Raw genomic sequence first — 24,373 nt, 5'->3', positions numbered from 1 at the left:
AGAGCTGGGACTTGAACTGGTCTTGGAACCTTGCTTTTCACTACTGGATGCTAGTGTGGCAGGTCTCATGATCCAGCTGACTGTGGGGAACCAACCCATGACATCAGCCCCTTGGCTAGAACAGGTTCCAGAACAACAGAAGTTTGAGACCCCAAGTCAGAGGGAGTGACTTCCGTCCAAGTCAGAGGTCACTGGACTTCCATCCAGTCTTCTCTTTGGGACAGATCTACCATTACACAGAACTTAATGGAACTATGGTTACAGGAAGAAGGGTGGAAATTAGGAGTCTACAAGATTGAAGGCCACATTTTGGAGCTGGCACCTAATGGACTGGAGCAGTGTCCAGACACAGAACAGCTAGAATAGAGGTCCTAAGCTCACAGACTTCTAAGAGCTTGGAGGCTGTGGCCATCTGGCATGTGTGCACCTGGTTCAGCTCAGTTGTTGTTGCTGAGTTGGAAAAATAAGCTACCAAACATACCATGACTGGTATCCCCATTTTCAAAAGAAGTTAAAAAAAAAAAAGTCCAGATTTCTAGGTAAATTTTCTAAAATTTTGGATTGTGAATAGGCCATGTAAAACATATTTGTGGGCCAATCTTCATCCTTTGATCTCAAACACTGAGTAGGGAAACAAGCGATATGAGAGGCCACAGAGCAGAGCAGCTAATACATAAAGCTTAGAGCCAGATTTCCCATGTCCAGATCCTGGCTTCCTCACTCACTAGCTCTCCTGCAACCTTTCTTTGCCTCATTTTCTCCTCTGCAAAATGAAACGAATAGGGTTTAATGAGCATTAAATAAATTAACATTCATAAAGTGCTTTTAATAGTATCAGGCATTTAGTAAAGGGTTAAATAAGTGTTTATTCAAAAAGATCTAAAAAACATATCAAGAGAAAGCCTGCCCAGGCCAGCTCTGGAACCTCCCAGATGGCAGATACATACAAATTTCTCACTTGGGCTTAAGCTCACCAGAATGGAAAGACATTTTGGAATAAAAGATTCGATAAAAACAGGTGGGGATAAACAAGGGACCGTTAGTATGACATTTTTGGTGGCAGCAGAATATCCCAGTGCTAAAACCTAGTGGTGTTCTATGGAAATGAGATGGGAGTTGATTTAAGAATGCATTTCTTACTGGTCTTAATAATCCTCCCCAAGACTTGGGCAGTTCTGAAAGAGAAAGCAAACGGTCTCTCCTGCACACAGGAAGGAACCAATAATGGCTGAAATGTTTGCATCTGGACTGTGCTCAGTTACTCTGTCAGCTTTGGGTGGGAGACAGTGTAACGTTAGGCCCAGTGGCTGGGGAGCTGGTTCTCGTTCTTGGCTAACAGGCGGAAAAAGAGCAGCTGACTATGGGATGGAAATTCATTCGCTTCCTCTCTTCTCAAGAGACAAGGACCTTCCATCTGTTAAAGCTCCCCAGGGGACCCCGACATCCCATTTAACCTCCTTTCCACCAACCCAGTGTGAAGTTAAGAAAACCAAACCCAATGGAAACACAAGCCCTTACACATCGGAAGTCATGGGAGAGGCCTGGTTGACCTCCAGGTCACTACATAAGACGCAAAGAAGCAAAAAGGGACTTTTAGGAAAAACTGCTGTCTCGAGGACTGTAGTAAGTCAGAAGCCTAACATCTGCTTTGACCTAAGACCCAGCTCGAACCCCACAAGATGAGAAATATAAAGTACATTAAAAAAAAAAGTTATCTTTAGTTCCTGCTTGTAGCTTAGAAAAAAGTGCAGAGGTCTCTCTGAGTGCTTAGAACTAGGGTGGCACTGCTGCTTGGGGGTCCCTCTGAGGTCTGCACTTGGCACGGACCAGCCGCTGGACCTGAGATGGGTGTTGCTGCCTGAGGACAAGGAGCCTCTCCTTTCAACAGAACAACTGAGTCTCATGAGGACAAGACGGGAGACACCCACATCTAACCAAATAGTTTGGTTCCTTGCAATCGAAGACACCAGAAGTATTTGTAGTCCTGAAGCCTGTGGGCAGGAAGGCCCGGCACTCACTTTTCTGCTGCCCATTTCCCTTTTCTCTCCCCTTCCCTGCCACTCCCCCTCTCCTCACAGCCCCCAGTGTCCTATTCATTTTTTATTTCTAAGCTCCCCCTCTCTCCAGTAAGCCTTTTCTTATTCTTGATGTTTCATTCAATCTAGCACAAGACCCACAATCAATCAATAGTTTATTTAAATTCAAAACTGTATTTTACTGCTGCATAAACATAGTTTTTCCAGTCTGCCTCGAAAGAATACATGGGCCTTAAACGCAGGGTTAGTTGGCACAGCTATTATCCCGGAGTGTTAACAGTGTGTTTTGATACAGTTTCCTGTGGCTTTTTAAAAACATTTCACAAGATACTAGATTAAAACAGGGCACCTGAATCACTCTTTTAGGAATTTACAAGACTCATCCATTCACCTTACTACAGCAAACCTGTATGCGTACCTACATGTACCAAGCGCTCTTAATATGGGGGTTCCTGAGATCCATAATGTAGCCACTGAGCTGGTACAGCTGGGAGGTTGGCATGCCCCACACAGACAGAGCAGTGAGAGCGGGCTGGCCCAGAGGTAAGCCCAGAGTGCCTTGGAAGCATGGGTCCGAGCCTCCCGAGGAGCTTGCTGGGGACGAGGGGGAGAAGCTGGAGAAGACATCTGAAAACAATGTTCCAGTTGAGCATGGAGGATGAGTGACAGGCCAAGTCAGAGGGGACTGGCATCCCTAATAGAGAGAATGGCAGGTGCAAAGTAATGGAACGGGAATGTACCTGGCTTCATGCAAGATCTTCGGGCTACTGAGTCTGGCTGAAGTGTGTGGGAGAGTGATGAGAAATGAAGCTGGACAGGTAAGTCTGAGTGAATCAGCTCATGAAAGGTCACACTGAGGGAAGAGAATTCATAATGAAGGAGATGGGAGCCACTCAAACATTCTCCATCAGGCTCTGGAGGCAGTTAGAGGATGGATGGGAAGAGAACCAAATGACATGCAGGTGCACCTATTAAGAAATGATTTTTGTAATCTAGGTGAAATATAATAAGGGTCAAAATGAAGGTGGTGGTGATGGGGATGAAACAGAGAGATGACTGAAGGAGACATATTTAGAAGCAATGAGTAACAATGACACTAGGCTAAGTGACCGATAATATGTAACAAGTCAAAGAGAAATTCAGAATGATCCTGTTTGGCTTGATAATATGATAAAAACTTCTACTATTCCCCCATATCTGGCTTTTTTTTTTTTTCCCCTTTAGGCACAGAAGAGGGTAATACCAAATGTTGTTAAGTAGGACCACATGATTAGGTCTAGACAATGGATTGTGAGAAGTGATCTATGTCATTTCTAAGCCAGATTACTTGATTGCTAATGCGAGCTCCTCCAGCTTTATCTTTCCTTGGAAGCATATGCTGATAAGAAGTTTCCATAAGATGAGGAGCAGCCTGGAATACTGAGCCAACACATGAAGAGTCACTTGAACCCACAAGAGATTTCACACGGTAGGAAAGAAACTTCAGCTGTGTTGAACCACTGAGATTTGGGACTTTTTTTTTTTTTAAATAACAGCATAACATAGTCTGTCTTGACAGATAGTCAGCAGTACTTAGAGGAATTGACATACTCAAGAAATGGATGCTCAGGTTTATTTATTTTTAATTATATATATTTCATATTTAATTATTCTTTTTTTTTTCTCGGTCTAGAGTTTTGTCAATTTTGTTTATCTTTTTAAAAACCAGCTCTTAGCAGGGTACCTGGGTGACTCAGTTGGTTAAGCATCTGCCTTCCACTGGAGTCATGATCCCAGGATCCTGGGATTGAGGGTCTGGCTCCCTGCTCAGTGGGGAGCCTGCTTCTCCCTCCCTCTCTGTCCACCCCCTCTTGCAGGCACTCTCTCTCTCTCTCTCTCTCTCCCCCTTTCTCTCTCGTGAATAAATGAATAAAATCTTTTTTAAAAAGCTCTTAGTGTCATTGATCTTTTCTATTGTCTTTTTAATCTCGATTTCATTTATTTCCCTCCCAATCTTTTTATTTCTTTTCCTTCTATTGACTTTGGGCTCCGTTCTTTTCTAGTTTCTTGAGGTGTAAAGTTAGAGTGCTTATTTGAGAACTTTTCTGCTTCCTAATGCAAGCATTTATCACTATAAACATCTTCCTCTCAGAACTGTTTCTGCTATATTTTTTCACTGTAAGGTGCTATGATGGCTAGAAGATATAATTCTTGCTCTTGGAGAACTTATAATCACTTAATATCTCACAATTACATAACTGTCATTACCAAAAAAATTCCTAAATTTGCAAAAGGGTTCATCACCAGGTTGCCCTTGAATATCAAACAAGACTGTTATATTTCCTAATGCCACTAAGAATTCATTTATAGGCTTTTAACTAACACATCTGACAAAGAATTAGGAATTACTGTGAATTAAACTCCATCAGAAACAAAGACAGTGTTGCACAGATATTATAATATATGTTAAATGTGAAACGAATTATAAAAATTCGTGTTAGGCACAGTTGTTCAGAAACAGTTTTTATGTAAGCTGAAGTATATCTATATAGTAATTAATGCAGTACTATGCAATTATCACACTTACTGGGACTTAGTGGATTTTCCCTAACCTAGTTATCCTTTTGAGGCCATAGGCACAAAGCCTATAACTTGGTAGCTGGTTCCAAATGAATAATGTTTCCTTAATTATGATCCATGAAGTCATTCTTAGGTTGATCTTTCTTTTTAATTATTTTAACTTTTTTAAAAGACTTTATTCATTTATTTGATGGACAGAGATCATAAGTAGGGCAGAGAGGCAGGCAGAGAGAGAGGAGGAAGCAGGCTCCTTGCCGAGCAAAGAGCCCAATGCTGAAGACAGAGGCTTTAACCCACTGAGCCATCCAGGCACCCTCTTTTTATTTTTTTTTAAAGAGTTATTTATTTGAGAGAGAGAGCATGAGCAGGAGGGGCAGAGGAAGTGGGAGAGAGAATCCCAAGCCCAACTTGGCTCGATCCCATGACCCAGAGATCAGACCTGAGCTGAAACCAAGAGCCAGATACTCAACCAACTATACCGCCTAGGCACCCATAGGCTTGCTCTTTCTTTTCTATTTTTTTTTAAAAGATTTTATTTATTTATTTGACAGACAGAGATCACAAGTAGGCAGAGAGAGAGGAGGAAGCAGGCTCCCTGCTGAGCAGAGAGCCGGATGCTTGGCTGGATCCCAGGACCCTGGGATCATGACCTGAGCCGAAGGCAGAGGCTTAACCCACTGAGCCACCCAGGCGCCCCAGTCTTGCTCTTTCTAAGTGTTGGACAAAAGTTAGAAAATGTTCAGCATGTGCTTCACTTTACTCTGCTTTTCCTAAAAGTTATCTACTCAAAAAAAAAAAAAAGTTATCTACTCAAATGACAAGCAAATATTAACTTGTGATTAACTTCTAATAGCATAATAGAGAAGGAACACAATTTGCATAAATATTTTTAAAATGAGAAACACCCAAGTACAGCTTTGCACATTTCTCATAACTTCAACTACTGTGACTTAGTATTTATTTTAACATTACTTTCCCCTGACAGGGACAAATAGAAAACCCTTTTAGTATTTTGGAAGAGCCAAAGACCGGTCACATGTCTTGGTCCTGGTTCCCTGGCATTAATGCCACATGACTAAAAGAAAATTTTTTTGGCTTTCTCTGGTAGTTCATACTTAAAAAGAATTAAAAGAATTTTTTTAAAAAAGCATTAATAATGGTAGATGTTTGTTAAGCATCTGCTATTCTCAAGTACTCTGCTGAAACTTATCCATATTAATTCATTAAATCTTCACAACTGAAAATCAATCAATCAATCAATCAATCTTCACAACCGGATATGGCAGGAGCTCCTGTTATGCTCACCTTATAGAGAGAAAGTGAATGTTCAGAAAGGAAGGTCAGGTCTATAAGTCCTCACAGCTGCTCAGCAGTGGTATGGGGTTCAAATCCAAGAAGGCTGACCCTGGAGCCCGCTATTCCACCAGCTCATGCTTGGCTTCTCCAAAGTTGCGCCAAGCTCCCCAACCCCTCACTCCAATAACCTTCTCATTGTCTTTCATCAAGGATGTAAGGTGTAACTTGGAAGAATGCAGCATCTCTGTCTCATTCATGACTATTTTTTTTTCTCAACTCTGAGGTTTTTCTTTGACCAACCAGATTGATTCACTCAATCTGGATATTGGTTCTGTAACTGTAGGGATGAAGTTTCCTTCCATTTGTCAGCTTGGCCTCTGCCAAAGACCTGCTTTGAATTTTTAGAAAGATTGGATCTCCTCCCCTTTCTTTTGAAATGACTCAAAACTATGTTTCTCACTTGGGGGCAAAAAAAAACCAGGCTTCCTCTATCATCTGCTTCTTCCCACCAGCCAGAAGGATTTAGGCTAGCATTGCATGCTGCGGTGGATATTCTTAAAATAAATAGGGTATTGGAAATTAAGGGATGACACCTTAGGAGGGCAGGTTCCTTTTCCTCCATGAAAATGGAATTTTAAGTTCCTTATCTGTCCACATTCATTAATATCATGCCAGGTAGCCATTAAGTGCTTTAAAAAACACAAGAACATTTTAAGGAGCTAGAGGTAACTCTAACATGCAGGAGGACAGAGAACTGAACTACGTTGATCAGCAATCAGAACACCCCCCTAAATCAGCAGTATTATATAATTTTCAAAGCATTTTCATATACTGTAATCCCAATTAATCTCAATCAACCTTATAAGATACATAAAGCAAGTCTACTTACTGCCTTATGGTGGCTTAGGAAATATAGAACTTTTCAATTCAAGTCGCTTGGAAAGTCAATTCTAAGCTTCAGTCTCTTTCCAAGAAGCTAACACAGTGAGTGAAAATGCATCTACTCTTTATACATGGATGTCAACAACCAAGAAGAAAACAGAACTATGACCAATAAGAACCACCATGCATATTAAGTGCTGGGATGCCAGTGCTGACTAAGGTGGTCAAAGGTATTAATCATGAACACCTGATTGGAAGATTGCACTCTTAGCTGCTGGCGGAGGAAATGGGAGCAACCAGGAGACAGAGGGGAGATAGGTATTTAAAGGTAACAAGAAACAGCTTCTTTTACACAGAAAATTATAAAGTACTCATGAAAGAAATTGAGGAAGACACAAAAAAATGGAAAAATGTTCCATGCTCCTGGATTGGAAGAATAAATATTGTGAAAATGTCTATGCTACCTAAAGCAATCTACACATTTAATGCAATCCCTATCAAAATACCATCCATTTTTTTCAAAGAAATGGAACAAATAATCCTAAAATTTATATGGAACCAGAAAAGACCTCGAATAGCCAAAGGAATATTGAAGAACAAAGCCAAAGTTGGTGGCATTACAATTCCGGACTTCAAGCTCTATTACAAAGCTGTCATCATCAAGACAGCATGGTACTGGCACAAAAACAGACACATAGATCAGTGGAACAGAATAGAGAGCCCAGAAATCGACCCTCAACTCTATGGTCAACTAATCTTCGACAAAGCAGGAAAGAATGTCCAATGGAAAAAAGACAGCCTCTTCAATAAATGGTGCTGGGAAAATTGGACAGCCACATGCAGAAAAATGAAATTGGACCACTTCCTTACACCACACACAAAAATAGACTCCAAATGGTTGAAGGACCTCAATGTGAGAAAGGAATCCATCAAAATCCTTGAGGAGAATGCAGGCAGCAACCTCTTCGACCTCAGCCGTAGCAACATCTTCCTAGGAACAATGGCAAAGGCAAGGGAAGCAAGGGCAAAAATGAACTGTTGGGATTTCATCAAGATCAAAAGCTTTTGCACAGCAAAGGAAACAGTTAACAAAACCAAAAGACAACTGACAGAATGGGAGAAGATATTTGCAAACGACATATCAGATAAAGGGCTAGTATCCAAAATCTATAAGGAACTTAGCAAACTCAACACCCAAAGAACAAACAATCCAATCAAGAAATGGGCAGAGGACATGAACAGACATTTCTGCAAAGAAGACATCCAGATGGCCAACAGACACATGAAAAAGTGCTCCACGTCACTCGCCATCAGGGAAATACAAATCAAAACCACAATGAGATATCACCTCACACCAGTCAGAATGGCTAAAATGAACAAGTCAGGAAATGACAGATGCTGGAGAGGATGTGGAGAAAGGGGAACCCTCCTCCACTGTTGGTGGGAATGCAAGCTGGTGCAACCACTCTGGAAAACAGCATGGAGGTTCCTCAAAATGTTGAAAATAGAACTACCCTATGACCCAGCAATTGCACTACTGGGTATTTACCCTAAAGATACAAACATAGTGATCCGAAGGGGCACGTGTACCCGAATGTTTATAGCAGCAATGTCTACAATAGCCAGACTATGGAAAGAACCTAGATGTCCATCAACAGATGAATGGATCAAGAAGATGTGGTATATATACACAATGGAATACTATGCAGCCATCAAAAGAAATGAAATCTTGCCATTTGCGACGATGTGGATGGAACTAGAGCGTATCATGCTTAGTGAAATAAGTCAATCGGAGAAAGACAACTATCATATGATCTCCCTGATATGAGGACATGGAGAAGCAACATGGGGGGGTAGGAGATAGGAGAAGAATAAATGAAACAAGATGGGATTGGGAGGGAGACAAACCATAAATGACTCTTAATCTCACAAAACAAACTGGGGGTTGCTGTGGGGAGGTGGGATTGGGGGAGGGGGAGCGGGCTATGGACATTGGGGAGGGGAAGCGAACCATAAGAGACTATGGACTCTGAAAAACAACCTGAGGGTTTTGAAGGGTCAGGGGTGGGAGGTTGGGGCAACCTGAGGGTTTTGAAGGGTCAGGGGTGGGAGGTTGGGGGAACAGGTGGTGGGTAATGGAGAGGGCACGTTTTGCATGGAGCACTGGGTGTTGTGCAAAAAGAATGAATACTGTTACGCTGAAAAAATAAATAAAATGAGAACTCCATAAAAAAAAAAAAAAAAAAAAAAAAAGAAACAGCTTCTTTGTAAAGATTTGGCAAAAACATCCATATTGTATATGACCTGATAGGATTGTTCTTGTTTCCTCGAAGGACAAAGAGTGCTTGTAATCTTTATGACTCTGGAATGAAGGGCTCCAAAGGAATTGTTCATGGGTTGATTATGAAGATTGGTTAAAGTGATCTAACTCAATCTCTCCCAATAGCATGTGGGACTCAAGGAGTCAATGTGACAGGGGCTTCCGGTTTCTCCTTGGTCATTGACCCATACACATGGCCATATAAGGAGTATGTGCATTGATACTCTACACTCAGTGCTTGATTTTCCAGAATAAGAGAGATTCTGTAGAACAAAAGCTTACTTGTTCCTAATGTCATCTTCCCCAGTGAAAATTTTGCCATTGTTGTCAATCAGACTTAAACCAGAGAGTCCACCAAATACAAGTTTGAATTTCCTTTCCTGTTGTGTTTGTTGGCACTTGGAGTGTCAAGGTCAATCACTCTTCCTCCAACTTTATGTTTATGTGAGGACTTCTCGAGGAGTATTCCTAGCCTCTCTCCTCCCTGACTCACAATCCCAGGGGAGAAGCAGTGTTTCTCAAATCAGAGCTTTGAAGATAAGGGCAGACATGTGTAGCCTCAGACCTTCCTTACTTTTTTTTTCTTTCTCTTTGGGGTATTAACTGCCTACAAGAAGTATGCACTCCTGTATGCTCTCACTATATGGTTAGGGATGCAGGGCTCATCCCTGTGGAGATCTCTACCCCTCCCCCCACCTTACCCATAGTAGTGTGTATGTCTCCCATTAAGTTTGAATTCACAGGTTCTGATCTCCAGTATGGTAGATGATAGACTTACTAAATTCTGGCGAAAGAGAAATTAAGATTTTCTCATCCAGGCTTATGACTTTAAATAAAATCTATATACTGATAATCACTATATTTATATCTCCAGCTTGGCCCCTCTCCCCTAAATTCCAGACCCATCTGTTCAAATGCCTGCTCATGCACTTTTGCGTGTTTTAGTATCTTAAATACAAACTCCATAAGGGAATGGGTTTTTTTGTGTTTTCTTCACTGCTCTGTCTTAGTAACTAACACAGTGCCTGGCACATTAGAAAAGCTCAATAATTATTTGTTGAATGATTAAATGACTGTGAAGTAATTTCTCAGAAATTTCTGAAGTAATTTCAAACTTACAGAAGTAATTTTAAACCTTAATGATTAGAACTTTGATTACCTTGGACTTTTAAGACTCAAAGACAAGGGGCGCCTGGGTGGCTCAGTGGGTTAAGCCTCTGCCTTCGGCTCGGGTCATGATCCCGGGATCCTGAGATCGAGTCCTGCATCGGGCTCTCTGCTCAGCAGGGGGCCTGCTTCCCCTCTCTCTCTGCTCTGCCTCTCTGTCTGCTTGTGATCTCTCTCTCTCTGTCAAATAAATAAATAAAATCTTAAAAAAAAAAACAAACTCAAGGACAAGAGCTTTTTATTTTGGACCTTAATTCTGTTGGACTTTAACTTCGGAGTTTTCATTCGTAGACTTTTTCTCTGTGAAATTCACCAGGGGGAAAAGTTTATACCAAATTGAAGGCATCGCCATATTGTTGGCATTTCATTAATATTTATCTCAAAATTATCATTTAATCTTCCTGCTAAATTTCTGATGAGTCTATTGTACAATGTGGCACAATTAGAGATGGATTTTCCAGCTTTGAGTCATTTAATTAATGCATCCTCTCTGAACTTAGCATCTACTTTCATTGTTCACTCGTACAATACAGTGTTGTCAATTCCTAGGGAGCCTGTGCTTATTCCTTTAAACTAGAGGGCAATTGCAAACTGGAGAGCTGAATGGCCCTGTGCAGTTTTTTCCCCCTTATATGGTGTTTAAAATAAAGCAAAAACAGAATTCTAGCTTTGCCCCAAAGAACCAAAAGATGCAGCAACATGGGGCCTCTTCTTCCAAGATTGTATTAGTGCTGCTTCCTTTAAAAGGGGCAGGCGGTCTCCGTTTTAGACAGTCTACCTCCCAACATTCACTTGTGTCACCCATCTGGCTTCAGAGGCAAGACTGGTCCTGCTCTGAGCCTTTCTAGCTTTAGAGGTCTTCTTCTGGCTGCACTCCTCCTCATGGGTCAAGGATCCAAGAGCCAGGACCATGTACCCACATCAACTTTGCACTGACCTTCTAAGTCTAGACTACCTCCCAGCCAAGGATCCCAGAATTTCCCATCTGATGGGTCTGAGCCACTTCTAGGACCTGTGTGGGCCCTTGCCTGCATTGGCCCTCCCAAGGGCAGACCAGCAGTGCTGCTGTGGTCCTTAAGGGCAGGCAGGACAACTCTTCATGTGTGTGTGGGTGGGTAAGAAGATAGAGCTTAAAAATGCAGGACTGGAAAGTTCACGTGGATGGTCGGCCCCCTGAAAGAAATCTGTGGCCTCGTCCCTGGAACCTGTGAATTTGTTACCTTACATGGCAAAAGGGACTTTACAGACATGAAGAGGTTAAGGATTTTAGGACGAAAAGATTATCCTGGGTTAACTTGATGGGCCCACTGTAATCACAGAAGTCCTTATAAGAAGAAGGCAGGATAATCAGAGTCAGTGGTAGAACATGTGATGAAGACAAGAGCTTGGAATGATGAGACGAAGAGGGGCCATGAACCAAGGAATGTAGACAGCTTCTAGAAGCTAAAAAGGGCAAGGGAATGGAGTGTCCCCTCAGGACCTCCAGAAGGATGCAACCCTGCTAAGACCTTGAGTTTAAATTTCTGACATTTGGAATGACAAGATAATGAACTGGTATTACTTTAAGCCCCCAAGCTTATGGCAACTGGTTATAGCAGTTCCAGGAGACTCATACAACAGGCTCACACGGGAGGCCTCTCATGAGGGGCCAGAGATGGGAAGGGAAGAGAAAGTGAGGGGCTGCCAGGCTTCCATCTGTGTTCTCACCTCAGGCAGCATCAAATACTAGTTTGTAGTGATATGGGCTCAAAAGATACTGTTTCCATGAAAGACTTAAACCATGGCCTACACATATATTTTAAGTTTTACATGTTATGTCTGGGCAGTGCCCAAAATGCCAGGTATTATTAGCACAACAGTATCCAAGTAATCCATCCACTTATGTAGAAGTTACAAAATTATTCAGGATGGGCTCTAAGGAATAATTTCATCAAATCATGATAAACCAGATACAAAGAAGAACAACATTTCATTGGGGCTTTCATGCATCTTTTTGACAAGCTTCAAACCAAATTTTCCTGTATCAAATTTCTCAAATATTTACTTACTTTATTTACTGTTCCCAGGAAACAGACATCATAATAGGTTATTCTACAGTTTAAAAATTAAGGAAATGAAAAACAGAAAATACACCAGGTCATCAACAAGGGCAGAATGCTAATTCACCAGGAGAAAGGAGAGCTGTATTGGATGTCCTGATCTTTTTAATTCAGACTCTTCAAATCCATATCCTTTTTTTTTTTTAAGATTTTATTTATTTACTTGACAGACAGAGATCACAAGTAGGCAGAGAGGCAGGCGGGGGGGGGGGGGGAAGCAGGCTCCCTGCTGAGCAGAGAGCCCGATGTGGGGCTCCATCCCAGGACCCTGGGATCATGACCTGAGCTGAAGGCAGAGGCTTTAACCCACTGAGCCACCCAGGTGCCCCGTCAAATCCATATCCTTAAGGAACATTTTCCCCATCATAAATGTGATTACTTCAGTGGCTTAGGTCTACAGAACAATGATTGTTTTCCCTCCTAGAAAGCAGTGCTGGAAATGAGGGTTTGGGAGGATGGGCAGAAAAAAATACCTAATAAGAAAACATTTTCCCACAGTTTCTGCTTTAGCTCAGGAGATTCTCTTCAATTTTTTATTTGGTTGTACATATATTTGCTATAAGTCACTTTGTTCACATAAAGCTCCTAAGAAATAAACAAACAAGAATCAAAGAATGACTGAGCTATATAAAGCTGTGACTTGGTCAAAGCCTTGACATGATCTAGAAAATTCTGAAAGTGAAGGCTGTACAAAAGTGCTTTCATGTTTCCTCTCTTCCTCCCTCCTTTTGGAGGGGAAACGCCTAGAGAAATAAGACTTTGTCCATGCGTCTGCCTCTAAAGAGAGCTAAGTATAAAATGTAGAAGAGAAGAGAAATAGGTAAAGAGTAGAAAGGGAACTTCAAGGTACAGTGCTCTGAACAAAAGAGGAAAAAAAAAAAACAAAGAAAAAAAAAGTTTTCACAAGTTATCTAAAGAACATCTGGCAGAAATTGACCAGAAAATGCAATTTCAGATGAGAGTTCTCTCAAGTCTGGAAGGAAACCAAAACCTTACTATAAATCTCCTAGTTGAGGTTTGAGAAGAACAGTATATGAGGTTGCATTTCGTGTACTTTGAGTGTAGTTTAATTCTTGGGTTTTTCCTAATTTCGTCTCAGGAAAGGGTAATCAATAGCATTCTTGGCTCAGCTTGACAAAGAGCTTCTTGTCTCAGGGCTGACTCTGTTTTCTTCAATGGATGGACCATACCCAGTCTCCTCAGAGTCTCCTTGTTCCTGTTCTCTTTTGGAAAGGATAGAAACCATTTCAGCATTCCCTTTTAGAGAGCACTATTTTTAAATAGAAAAATCTGGAAAAATACAAAGCAACACAGAAATTTTTCCTGATTGGCCTTTGTGGATCTGACTTGGTTCTTAATATACTCCTCTCCCCCTGCAAACAAAATTCTATGCTATCAGGACTCAGCAGCTTTTATGGGAGTCCAACGTAATACATGTTGGACCCCAACACCATGCACCCCTCCAACACACATACAACAGGGCTGTGACCATCTGTAGGCACTTTACTTCAGCTGTGTGCCAGGGGAGATGTTCCCAAACAGAGATATTTTAATCCTCTAGAATTCAGATTTTTTTAAAAATTTAAAAAATTTACTCTTCAAATATGATTGACCCTTGCACCTGTGTGGGTTTGCATCAGATCTGTATCATCATGAAGGAAAACAAAGATCCTTCCCTCTCTTTATGAAGTGTGAAAGGCTGCTAGAGAAAATCTAGACTTTTCTCTTTCTTTCTGATCATATTAAATCCATTTTTCATGCCAAAGCCATGCATCAAGGAGGAGCTCACATGTTCAGAGCATGATCCCATTAGCAGCAAGTTAACTGAGGAATACCATTTCTTTGGCCCTTCAAGCTGCCCTTGAGTCAGCCGAATCAGGGCTTACACCATGAATGAGATCCTGGGAGACAACAACAACAAAAAAAGGAGGCTCTCTACAAAGTCTCCCCCACCTTTCATGTAATGCTCTGCTTCTGAGAGCTCCTGCATTTCCGTCCAGTATTCTCCACCACCACCCCCTTTGTTTTCCTGCTCCTTTATCTTATTCCAGTTCATTACTTTCTCTTCCACACTTTTCCTCTGCTATTCGGTCCCATTTTTTAAGCCAGCAAAATATCTTTGTTTCCTCCTTCCCGCTCCTTTGGGTCTCTTCCACGAAGGGAAGCCTTAGTCACTTCTGTACTTCATTCCAAACCAAAATAAAGTGAACAATCCCCAATGTGTTCGAATGGGTTCCCCAATATTTTCATTGAGAGGAATGACTTTCTGTCTTCCCAAGCTCTGAGATCACTGGGGGAGGGACATTGACGACAATGAAATCTCCAGGGCTCTGCCCCTCACCTTCACAGAGGTGTTTCCCAAAGTGTGGAGTGCATTTCACTAGTGTTACTCAAGGCAATTTTAGGTGGTGCAAGGTTATGGTAGATTTTGGTTGTCTGTTTGTAATGTGCATTATGCAAAATACAACTGACATTTCAAATCTGTAACTTCACAGTTATTACTGCTTAGGGCAAATCTAAGTTCAAATATAAAAAGGGAGTGTTTTAAAGAAAGATATTAAGTAAGAAATAGTATAGATGGAATGTGGATATAGTAAAAATCACGAAGACAGGACACAGATGACTAAAGCTTGGGAAACTCTGTTTAATGGAAATGATTAGAAACCAAGAAGAACCGGGTATGATGTCAGCTTCTGGCCATACTTCGTCCTTCCTCGCAAAGCCCTGAGCTCAGGGCAGAGGGTGGGAATGCAGCTGTTACCAAGGCTGGGATTCACAATTTCACACCAGGGACCAAAATACAAAAGAAATATTTCTGAACGGATAAATCAAATTCATATTGCTATAACCAAGGATAGTATTACCATTGACTTACAATTAGAAGCACTCTGATAAAATCCTTTCAGTTGAGAAGCTAAAAAACTCAGAGAGGTCACATGATTCGGCTAGTATCATCCCAGTGAAGAGTAGCAGAGCTAGAACTCAAAGCCCAAGTTTGCTCATTCTAAATCTTTCTATACTACGTTCTTGTTGCCAGATGAGTCTTTCTGACACCCAAGTCTTACCTATTTCTGTTTCTATCTAGCTATTTAGCTAGACTTAAGAGAGTAGCAGGAGGTAAAACCAGAGGGACAATACAAGGGGGCAGAGGAGACTATATCAAGACTTGGCCAGTATGAAATCTTTTGCAGGATTCAGCCAAAAGGTAGAGCTAATAATTGTATCTCCTCCAGGCAAAAGAGCCAGAGGAAGTGGGGATTGGAGTTACAGTGCCACAAATCAAGGAACACTAGAGGCTACCAGAGATGAAAGAGACAAGGAAGTATTCTTCCTTAAAGTCTCTGGAGGGAGCATGGTCCTACCAACACCTTGATGGAAGACTTCCAGCCTCCAGAACTGTGAGAGAGTAACTTTCTGTTGTTTTAAGCCACCAGTTTGTGATATTTTCTTATGGCAGCCCGAGGAAACTAATACAGCACCTATATATTTGACACTATCCCCACCCCCCACTGGAATACTAGCTTTTATTGTTTGTTATGTTGGGTCCCATACAGTACATCATTAGTTTTTGTTGGAGTATTCCATGATTCACTGTTTGTGTATAACACCCAATGCTCCATGCAATACTATTTCCTACCCTTTATACTCTGATAACATACGAATTATCCACTTTACTCCAAAGGCTATCTCAGTTATGTCACATTTAAGACCATCTGGATGCTTCCTAGACCACTGTCCTTGGTGGCAAAGATGGTATCTTATTTTTTGTTACATCGCTATCACCTGGTTCAGTGCCAGGTACAGGTGCTCGCTAAATGTTTGCCACTTGAACACCGACAGGCCTCCTCTGTTTGTCAACCTATTAGAGTATCCAGGAGAGTCTTTTTTCTAATACCCCCCTCCTTTTTTTCTTTTTGGCCTTAAAATCTACTAGGTAAGGTTCATTCATCTGTCTTTCCTTCCTTTTCCCCTTCCCTTCTCCCTCCCTTTTATCCTTCATTTCTCCCTTTCTCCCTCCCTCCTACTGTCCCTACAACTAATATTCACTGAGCACATACCATGTGCATAGACTAGTTTTAGACACTAGAGAATTAACAGTGAACAAAAGAGACAAAAATCCTTGCTGCCTTGGAGGCTTACATTCTAATGAGGGAGAAAAATCTAGATTCTGAATGGCAAATCACCTATGTCTAAATGACATATAAGTAGTGGCACAGAATGACAGACTGTACTTTGGGAATGATTCCCATGGGTTACTTAGCCAGCTGTGCTCTGGTAGCTTCCTTCCCCAAACCAAAGCCCTTGGCTGAACAGCTGCACTTTTCTTACTCAATTTTTAAATTATTCTCTTCTCCCTAAGAAGGAGAGGGGGCTGAGGGAGAAGGGGAGAAAACAAACTGGCCAGAAAAAAGAGTAGAAAGGAAGGAATGAGAATACTGATTCTCCTACAATGTATTTTAACACCAACCCTTCCTGAGCTGTGTCAGGCCTTACCTATGTGAATGTCTTTGTTATAATTACATCACTAATTGAAAACACAACTGTATAACAATAATGGCTAGACAGAACTGAGGGTTTGCTATGTGCCAGGAAGTGGTCTAGACACTCACCACCTTGATCCCACTTAGTCCCCACCACAATTCTATGAGACAAGAACAATAATTTTTCATTTCACAGATGAAGAGCTGGATGCTCAGAGAGGTAAAATCATTTGCTCTGAATCTCACAGTTAGTAAATGGCAGAGTCCAGACAGAGATGTCAGTGTGTCAGATTTCCAGGTCCTGACCCTTCCTCCTATTTTTAGGGAACCCTCCCTCCCCAATGGGTGGCACCAGCTGGCCAGAGCTGCCACCCAACACAACCTTCAAACAAAATTCCTTCCATGAAAATGTTCTTCTCAACAATGGACCCTCTTGCTGACCCTGTCCCTTTCGGCACTTCATTGTGAGGATTTCTTTCTTTCTTTTTTTTCTCCTGAACTGCTCTGTCCCAGTGCTCTGTCTCCCCTGGTTACTGGGGTAACATATCTTGGGTGATATCTGCTGGATTTCCTATGGCCATGGCCTCTTTATCTTTCCCAGCACCTCTCAGCCTTCTAATTGTCTCCTTATTATTTAAGCCAGCATGAAGCAATTTTCCAAAACATCCAATTAGCAAGTGCACAGAAGGAACTGGGTCCATAATTAATTAGTGATTCTAGGACACAACAAAGCAAAAGTAAAGCCAAGGATGTGGAAAGCACTGAAAACTGAAACTACAGGAAGAAGAGACACACATTCTAGGACCCTTCCCCACGAGGGGCAAAGAACCCAACAATACGCTCACTAATTCAAATCCCCAAAGTCCCTCCATACATTTTGGGACTGAACAACATCAATCATTGGGTGACAGTCCCAAGTGGAACATCTCCCCCTCAGGATGAATGGCTGCTTCTGTTTTTTAGCGGTGAACTGATTCTTTGCCCGTTGTTTTCATGAGAGAAGGTTGGCCCCTCTTTCCTCCGGCAATTGTTCAAGCCTCTTCAGAGACAGTCTTTCCTGCAAGATGGCCCCAACCACAGGATTTCTTGTTCATCAGCAGAACAGAGGCCAAGTCAGAACACCAGGATTTAAGAGTCCAAGCTAGGATGACTGTGGCAGCCGAGAAAGGGAAGATAGTAGAAGAATGTCAGGATTCTCAGATGTACAGTTACCATTCCAATTTGGAGAACAAAGGAGGGCTTTGGTAGAAGTTTATCTAGCTCAAATTTTCCCCAGACACCAACTCATTCTCAACACACTTGTGAAGTGTAAATGGCAGGGGAGGGCTGGAACTGCTATTAGTGAAAAAGTTACCTTTTCATCAGGAGGAAATAAAGATGATTTTTTGGGTTTTTTTTTGGGGGGGTACCTTTTTCTTAGGAGGAAATAAGGATTATCCTGTATGGTTTTTGGTTAATATGGACTGTCATTATTGCCTGAAAGGCTAGAGCCAACAAAATAAGAAGTCTGAACGGTATCACAGCAATTTCCCACATCTCACAGGGATGACATCACCACCATCACATACTTGCCAGTAGGGAAAATTAGAAGACTTATATAGAACACTAGAGTTGTAGGAATCTTTCACTACTTTTTCTTACCCATAGCCTAATTTCCTTTGGCTCTAGACTGAACTAACACTAGCTTTCAGGGCTGATTTCTGTACTTATGGGACTATACCCCAACCCAATGGGACTATACCCCAACCCACCCCACCAAGCCACAGTCTAAGCACTTTGATTACTACCATGGCAATGAATATGAGCAAGGTTAGATGAAAGGAAAGTGAAAATAGCCCCTAAGACCTTTATAAGACAGACTAGCTGCTGCCACTGCTGCTCAAAAGAGTAAATAACTACGATGCGTGTTGCTAAGCAATGTTGCATTTTCAGTCCTTAATAACTCCATTATTAACAAAGGATGACAAACTGCATTTTGAGATTGATGAGATGCTTTACCTTGCTTCTGTGAATAATCAGCCTCAGCAACCATGGCTCCTAACACAAAGCAAAAATGGTTGTCCTTTGTCCCCTAGCTGGGATGCATATTAGAACTCAGTGGTATATGTCCCTTTGGAAAGTCTAAGGGTTCTCTGCTAACTCATCTCCCATGGTATTTTAAGTCTTAAAGAAAAAGACATGAATTAATAAACAAGCACACATTCTTTCCCCAAAATGCTGCTTCTTGCTTATGATATACATATATGTAATGAGTGCTTGAAAATTGTGAATTTTAAATACCATACCCTCAAAGGTTTGTAGTACAATGATTGTACAAATTATCCATCCTTCTGATTCAAAGATAGTGCTGTTTTGGGGGATTCTATGTGGAGGTGACCAACTCTGCAGACCAGTCTCAGATCCTGTGTTGATAACTACCTGTTGGTTTATAGATGCTAGAAAATTGCTCAAAATGAGCTGCCAACTAATGGCTTCTTGCCCCTTTCCTCCAGTTACCCAGAATTCCCAGTTACTAAATAAGTATTAGAAATAGTCTGCAAGAAAGTAATCTCTTTGGCAGAATTCTACCTATGCAATTCTGGAACTTTTCATCTCCTTAGATAAGCAATGCTGCACAAGAGACACTACGATCTGAAAGAGCAGAGTCTCGAGCCAGACTTTCTAAGGTAAATCTCAACTACACAACTTCTCATTGAAGTGCCTAAGGCAAATTCATGTCTTCCTGCCTCTATTTGCAATGATTAAATAAGTTGATATATGCAAAAATAATAGGGTATATGCTTAAAACAGTGCCTCCTTCTGGCCCCTTTTGGCTCTGGAGCAGAGCTATATATGCTTTTGCAAGAATCTTCAAATGCCTCCTTGAAACAGGCAAATACCTATCTATAAAGGAGGAAAAAACTGGCTGCAGAATGCAACCTTAGGATCTGTATTTGCTGCTTTTATATTTCAGAGGAAGTCACTGATCTAGAGAAGCTAGAAATTGTCAAAATTTGAATTCCTATAACATCAAACTGTTACTAATTATGGTTCTGGTCATATGCCATATGTTTCCCAGAAATAACAAATGTTCCATGAAAAAATAAGTGGCTAATAAGGGTGGGAAACACATATAGTAAATGTTCTTGTTTTTCTTGGCTGTTAACTTGAAAATAATGAAATACTCAATGAAAAGTGTCCAACTGCTGTGACCTCTTACCATTTCAGAAAGATACTCTTGAGCTACTGAAAGTCAGAAATCTGTGTTCAAATAGCATCATCAAATAATTTATTCTGAATCTCTTACCTTTTAGATTTTGAAAATTTTAATGTCCCAGGTGTTTTTCCCAGTAGAAATTACAGTGGTAGATGTTAAATTAACTCCATGTGATTCTCATTTTCAGAAACACAATTTTAGACAAGTGAAGGCTTTCAATGTGTCCCCTTGAGCAGCATAAAGAAAGTCTTTAAATATAGTTTTGTTTTTGTGGTTTTTTTTTTCTTCTAGAAATACATTTCTCTCAATTTCTCAATATTGCTATTTAATAGGCTAAGTGTTTTAGACTTCTTTTAAACTCCTTTTATTTTACTTAAGTGAATATGAGTGCAATGAGTTTTTGCAACTATCCAGTGAAAGAAAATTAAATTACTGATCAAGTGCTCTTCACTTATAAAGGCCATACCAGCAGTAGGAAGAAGAGGGTGCATTTTATTTCAGTAGCTTTTACACTAAAGAGCAGAGTTGTTTGTTTTTTTTTAATAAAAAAACAAATTCAGTCTGGAATTCTCATTCATTCCTATTTTCTGATATAAGAAAGGCATGATAATCCTGTAGGTGCTAAAAATTGGTCAAGATCTGATGCAAGCTACTTTGGAGACAGGTGCTATTACCTATAACATGACACTTCTACACGTAATATGTGTGCTTACTAGGTGACAGGCAATGTCAAGGGCCAGAATTATAATGATGGAAAAAGCAGATGCAGGCCCTGTCCTCGTGGAGCTTATATCTGGGACAGTGCTATTTAAAGTGTCTGTGGAGCAGAGTGACCCCATGAACTATTCTTATCAGAGTGCAATAGGGTTAGTATAGATATTGCAAGTAATTGTTTAGACATTTTCCCAGTAGTTGGACATCACTGCAATTCCCAAACGTGTGATTGAGTGAACTCATCTCACTGGGTAGAATACAGATGGGGTACATGCAGAACTGGCATAGTCGTTTCCCACAGAGAGGTCTAAGTACTCATTGTAGATAAGAAGATACGTATTGGCAGGTGATGGATTGGAAATTAAAAAAAAAAAATCTAGCCCTCTCCATCGATAGTTTGAAAAGCACTAGTCTAGTGCTTTCTAAGCATTATAGGGAAGAGAGAAAGAGGGATGGAAGGAGAAAAGAAGAGAGGGAGAGAGAGAGACAGGGTGGGGGTGGAGAAAGGGAGTGAGTTTAATTCCAACTGAGAACATCTGGAAAGTTCCATGAAAGAAATGATTCTTAAGCATAAATTTGAATTTCAAAGTTTAGAGATCACAGCATGAGAAGAGCTAAGAAGGCAGAAAAGGGCAAGGAGATGCTCATTATGCTGCTCAGGCCGCCTGGTTCATGGCTGTCAGAGAGCGATATGGAGACAGGAGCAAATGGAGTTAAGAAGATGAATCTGAAAAGGTGGGCTCTAGTCAGTTAGTAGAAAGCTTTGAACACCATGAAAAAGAATCAGAACTTTATTTTTGAGACAATGGTGGTTTTTAACTATGACTCAACATGATAGGGAAATGAAAGAAAGCTCTATTTTACAAAATGATACTGGTGTCATTTAAAGTATATGCAATATTTTGAGGCAGGAGGCATTGAGGTAAATAATAACAGTAAAATATAATTTTAAAAACTAGTTTCCCTAATGGTGCCATATATTAGTCACATGTATAAGTAAATTTATGCAATATTAAGTCTTCCCAGCACCACAGCATAGTAAAACACCACTTTAGAAGATCTAATCATGCATGATTGAAGTGATTTTCAAATGCCATTGCTTCGCTTAACAGTGACAGAGAGAACACACACTCTTCCCATTTTCAGAAACTTTGATTAAACCACAGATACTAAGGGAACATTAAACCACTATATTATTGTAATAACTTATACTTAAATGTCAAGTACCATCACCAAAGGACAAAAGAGTGGCACTTTTTTCTCTCTGTTGTTCTAAGCTTCCCATAAAACTACAATTGCACTCATTAAATGTGCCTCATTTAAGTTTCTCTGTGTCCCCAAAAGGCTATTAATTCTTGCAACTGATTGAGTTGGAGTCTTTTTAAGATTCCCATAAATGTATCTTTAAAAAAAAATAGGTGAGCCACTAAGTAAGTTTTAAACTTTGAGGATACAATTTTATAACATTGTAACAAATAAAACAAGCCTCTCAAAGTATAGGCACCCTCGCCCCACAAGAAACTGTATTGCCATGTTAGGACTTCACATGTTTGAGTAAAAATCGAATTAGTTACCCTTCTAAGTCTGGTTTCATAATATTATTTTTAATTGTGATGTAAGAACTACAGAATTATAAAGATACCATCCTGTTAAACTGAAAGCTATGCATTTAGGATTGGACATGTCTGCAGTGCAACCATAATACAAAGCTAGAACACAGCACTGGGAGTCACTGATTACATATACATTAGCAATACAAGAGACAACTGTCATGATGGTGGGATACTACTGGCATCAGAGTGCTCCCAAACATTCTCCACTGCATAGGACAGCCCCTTGTGACAGAATGATCTAGTCCAAAATGTCAACAGAGCTGCAGTTGAGAAACCCTGTACTAAAGGACTCCAGGATCCCACTAACATTTCCATTATTCTTCTTGGCATACCTAAAAATAATCACTTTGATTCATGCAATCTGAATATTGGAAATAAAGATGTTCCTAGAGACTGAAACAGATTATTATTATGCCTCCCTTGGCTCTAATGAACTCTCCTCTGATTTCCGCAAGCAAGACCTGAAGGTGACTCTCACAGGTGCCCTGGTTTAATTCCATCAATGGTGATACCTTATATGCAGATATGGAAACACCACCAATCAGGAAATCTTCAAGCACATCTTCAGAAAAAACTCAAACAAGGTTCCAGATATGTCTGATTTTCTGAGTTGTAAGTCACTTATTATTTTAAGATGCACCATCAGTGAAATAACAGCTTTGGGGAATGTGACAAAGAAATACCTTTCCTTAAATGTAAACATTGATTTTAAGATGTGTATGTTTTTTGGAGATGGTAAATGTGCAGAATCTACAAAGTATATTAAGTGTATAATAAGACATACCAAGCTCTGTGTTAAAACAAATAGACTCTGAAATACTCTCCTTGGATCCTTCTCCATCAATGTTAGCTTCCATTGTTTTCATTTAAATCTTTTTATTGCTCCCCTCGTCTCCTGCCCACCACTCCAAGACGATGAGGTAAGGTGCAAGGTGGGCTGAGGTATCACTAAATCCTCGGAAACAAGTATACAAATCTCACAGCTTCCCTCTCTTATGTCCTCTCTTGGAGTTTCTCCAAAATCTTTAACTGAATTAAGTGCCATGAAGAACACCTGTCTAAGCATGGTCTTAGTGCTGCTAGAACATATCACTTTACTTAACTAAACAAAGGAATCACTACACTTAGATGCAATACAGTAAATATTTGAAATTATTTTTTAAATTTCACCTAAAGACTACCCACACCGCTCATGAACAAACACTTACATTAAGACCTATACATTTCCTTATTGGCATATTATCTGCTTGTTCCATTAGAATTTAGAATCCATGTGAACAGGGATTTTGTCTTGTGTGCATTGGCTGAATGAGTGAATGAATAAAAGGATGAATGAATATCATCTCCCAAAGAGCACAGTCGTTATAAAATCACAAGCTTCTTTTATTTTCACACTAGTGATAGAAGACAATAGGACTCATTCTGTTAGAAACTATTCATATTCATTCATGTTCTACTAAGTCTTTCATGATCTACCTCTGCCACTTTTCTAGCTTTCCTTCACATCATGTCCCTCTTGCTCTCCAGCAACACTGGCCTGGATGCAGTTCTCAGTAAGGGCTAGGTTCCCTGCTACCTCAGGTCCTCCCAGAACACTCTCCTCCATGCTCCCAACCTCTTCTGATTTCTTCAGGGACGTCTTCCATGATGACTACTTATCTAAATGTAGTACCTGTATTTTATGGTCTCAGTTTCCCATGTTTGGTTTTTTTCCATCATAGTAGTGATCACATTGGTAAAATGTGCACAGTTATTTGATGACCATGTCCATCCCATCCCACAACACTCAACTGTAGGCAGAAACCCTGCCTGTCTTGTCCCCCATTAATATCACCATGATTTAACCCAGTGCCTGTCATAGAGCAAGTATTCAATACGTATTTACTGGATGAATAAATGAATTATGTTTCTAGGAACATTATGTTATAGAATATACAAGTCCAGTTTGGATTATATCATTCTCCACTGGGCTCAAATTGGTAGGTGCTTAATCAACACTTTTTGGTTAAT

General features: G+C 40.5%; 1 protein-coding gene across 4 annotated transcripts in view; it reads right to left on the bottom strand.

The window, feature by feature from the left end:
- The window catches only part of NCALD (neurocalcin delta), a 371,716-nt gene that overhangs the window by 121,875 nt on the left and 225,468 nt on the right, over window positions 1-24,373 (bottom strand). The window contains exon 1 of one of the 4 annotated variants that reach the window (XM_046016621.1): window positions 5,901-6,049. The exons of the other annotated variants lie outside the window; for them this stretch is intronic. The gene's annotated coding sequence lies outside the window, so the exon portion shown is untranslated. Of the gene's footprint in view, window positions 1-5,900; window positions 6,050-24,373 lie in introns of those variants that run through there. 4 annotated transcript variants of the gene reach the window in all.

The sequence above is a fragment of the Meles meles genome, chromosome 1 (genome assembly GCF_922984935.1).
Source record: "Meles meles chromosome 1, mMelMel3.1 paternal haplotype, whole genome shotgun sequence".
Taxonomy (NCBI): domain Eukaryota; kingdom Metazoa; phylum Chordata; class Mammalia; order Carnivora; family Mustelidae; genus Meles; species Meles meles.
The sequence above is the reverse complement of the archived record's forward strand: the minus strand, read 5'-3'. Positions and strand labels throughout refer to the sequence as shown.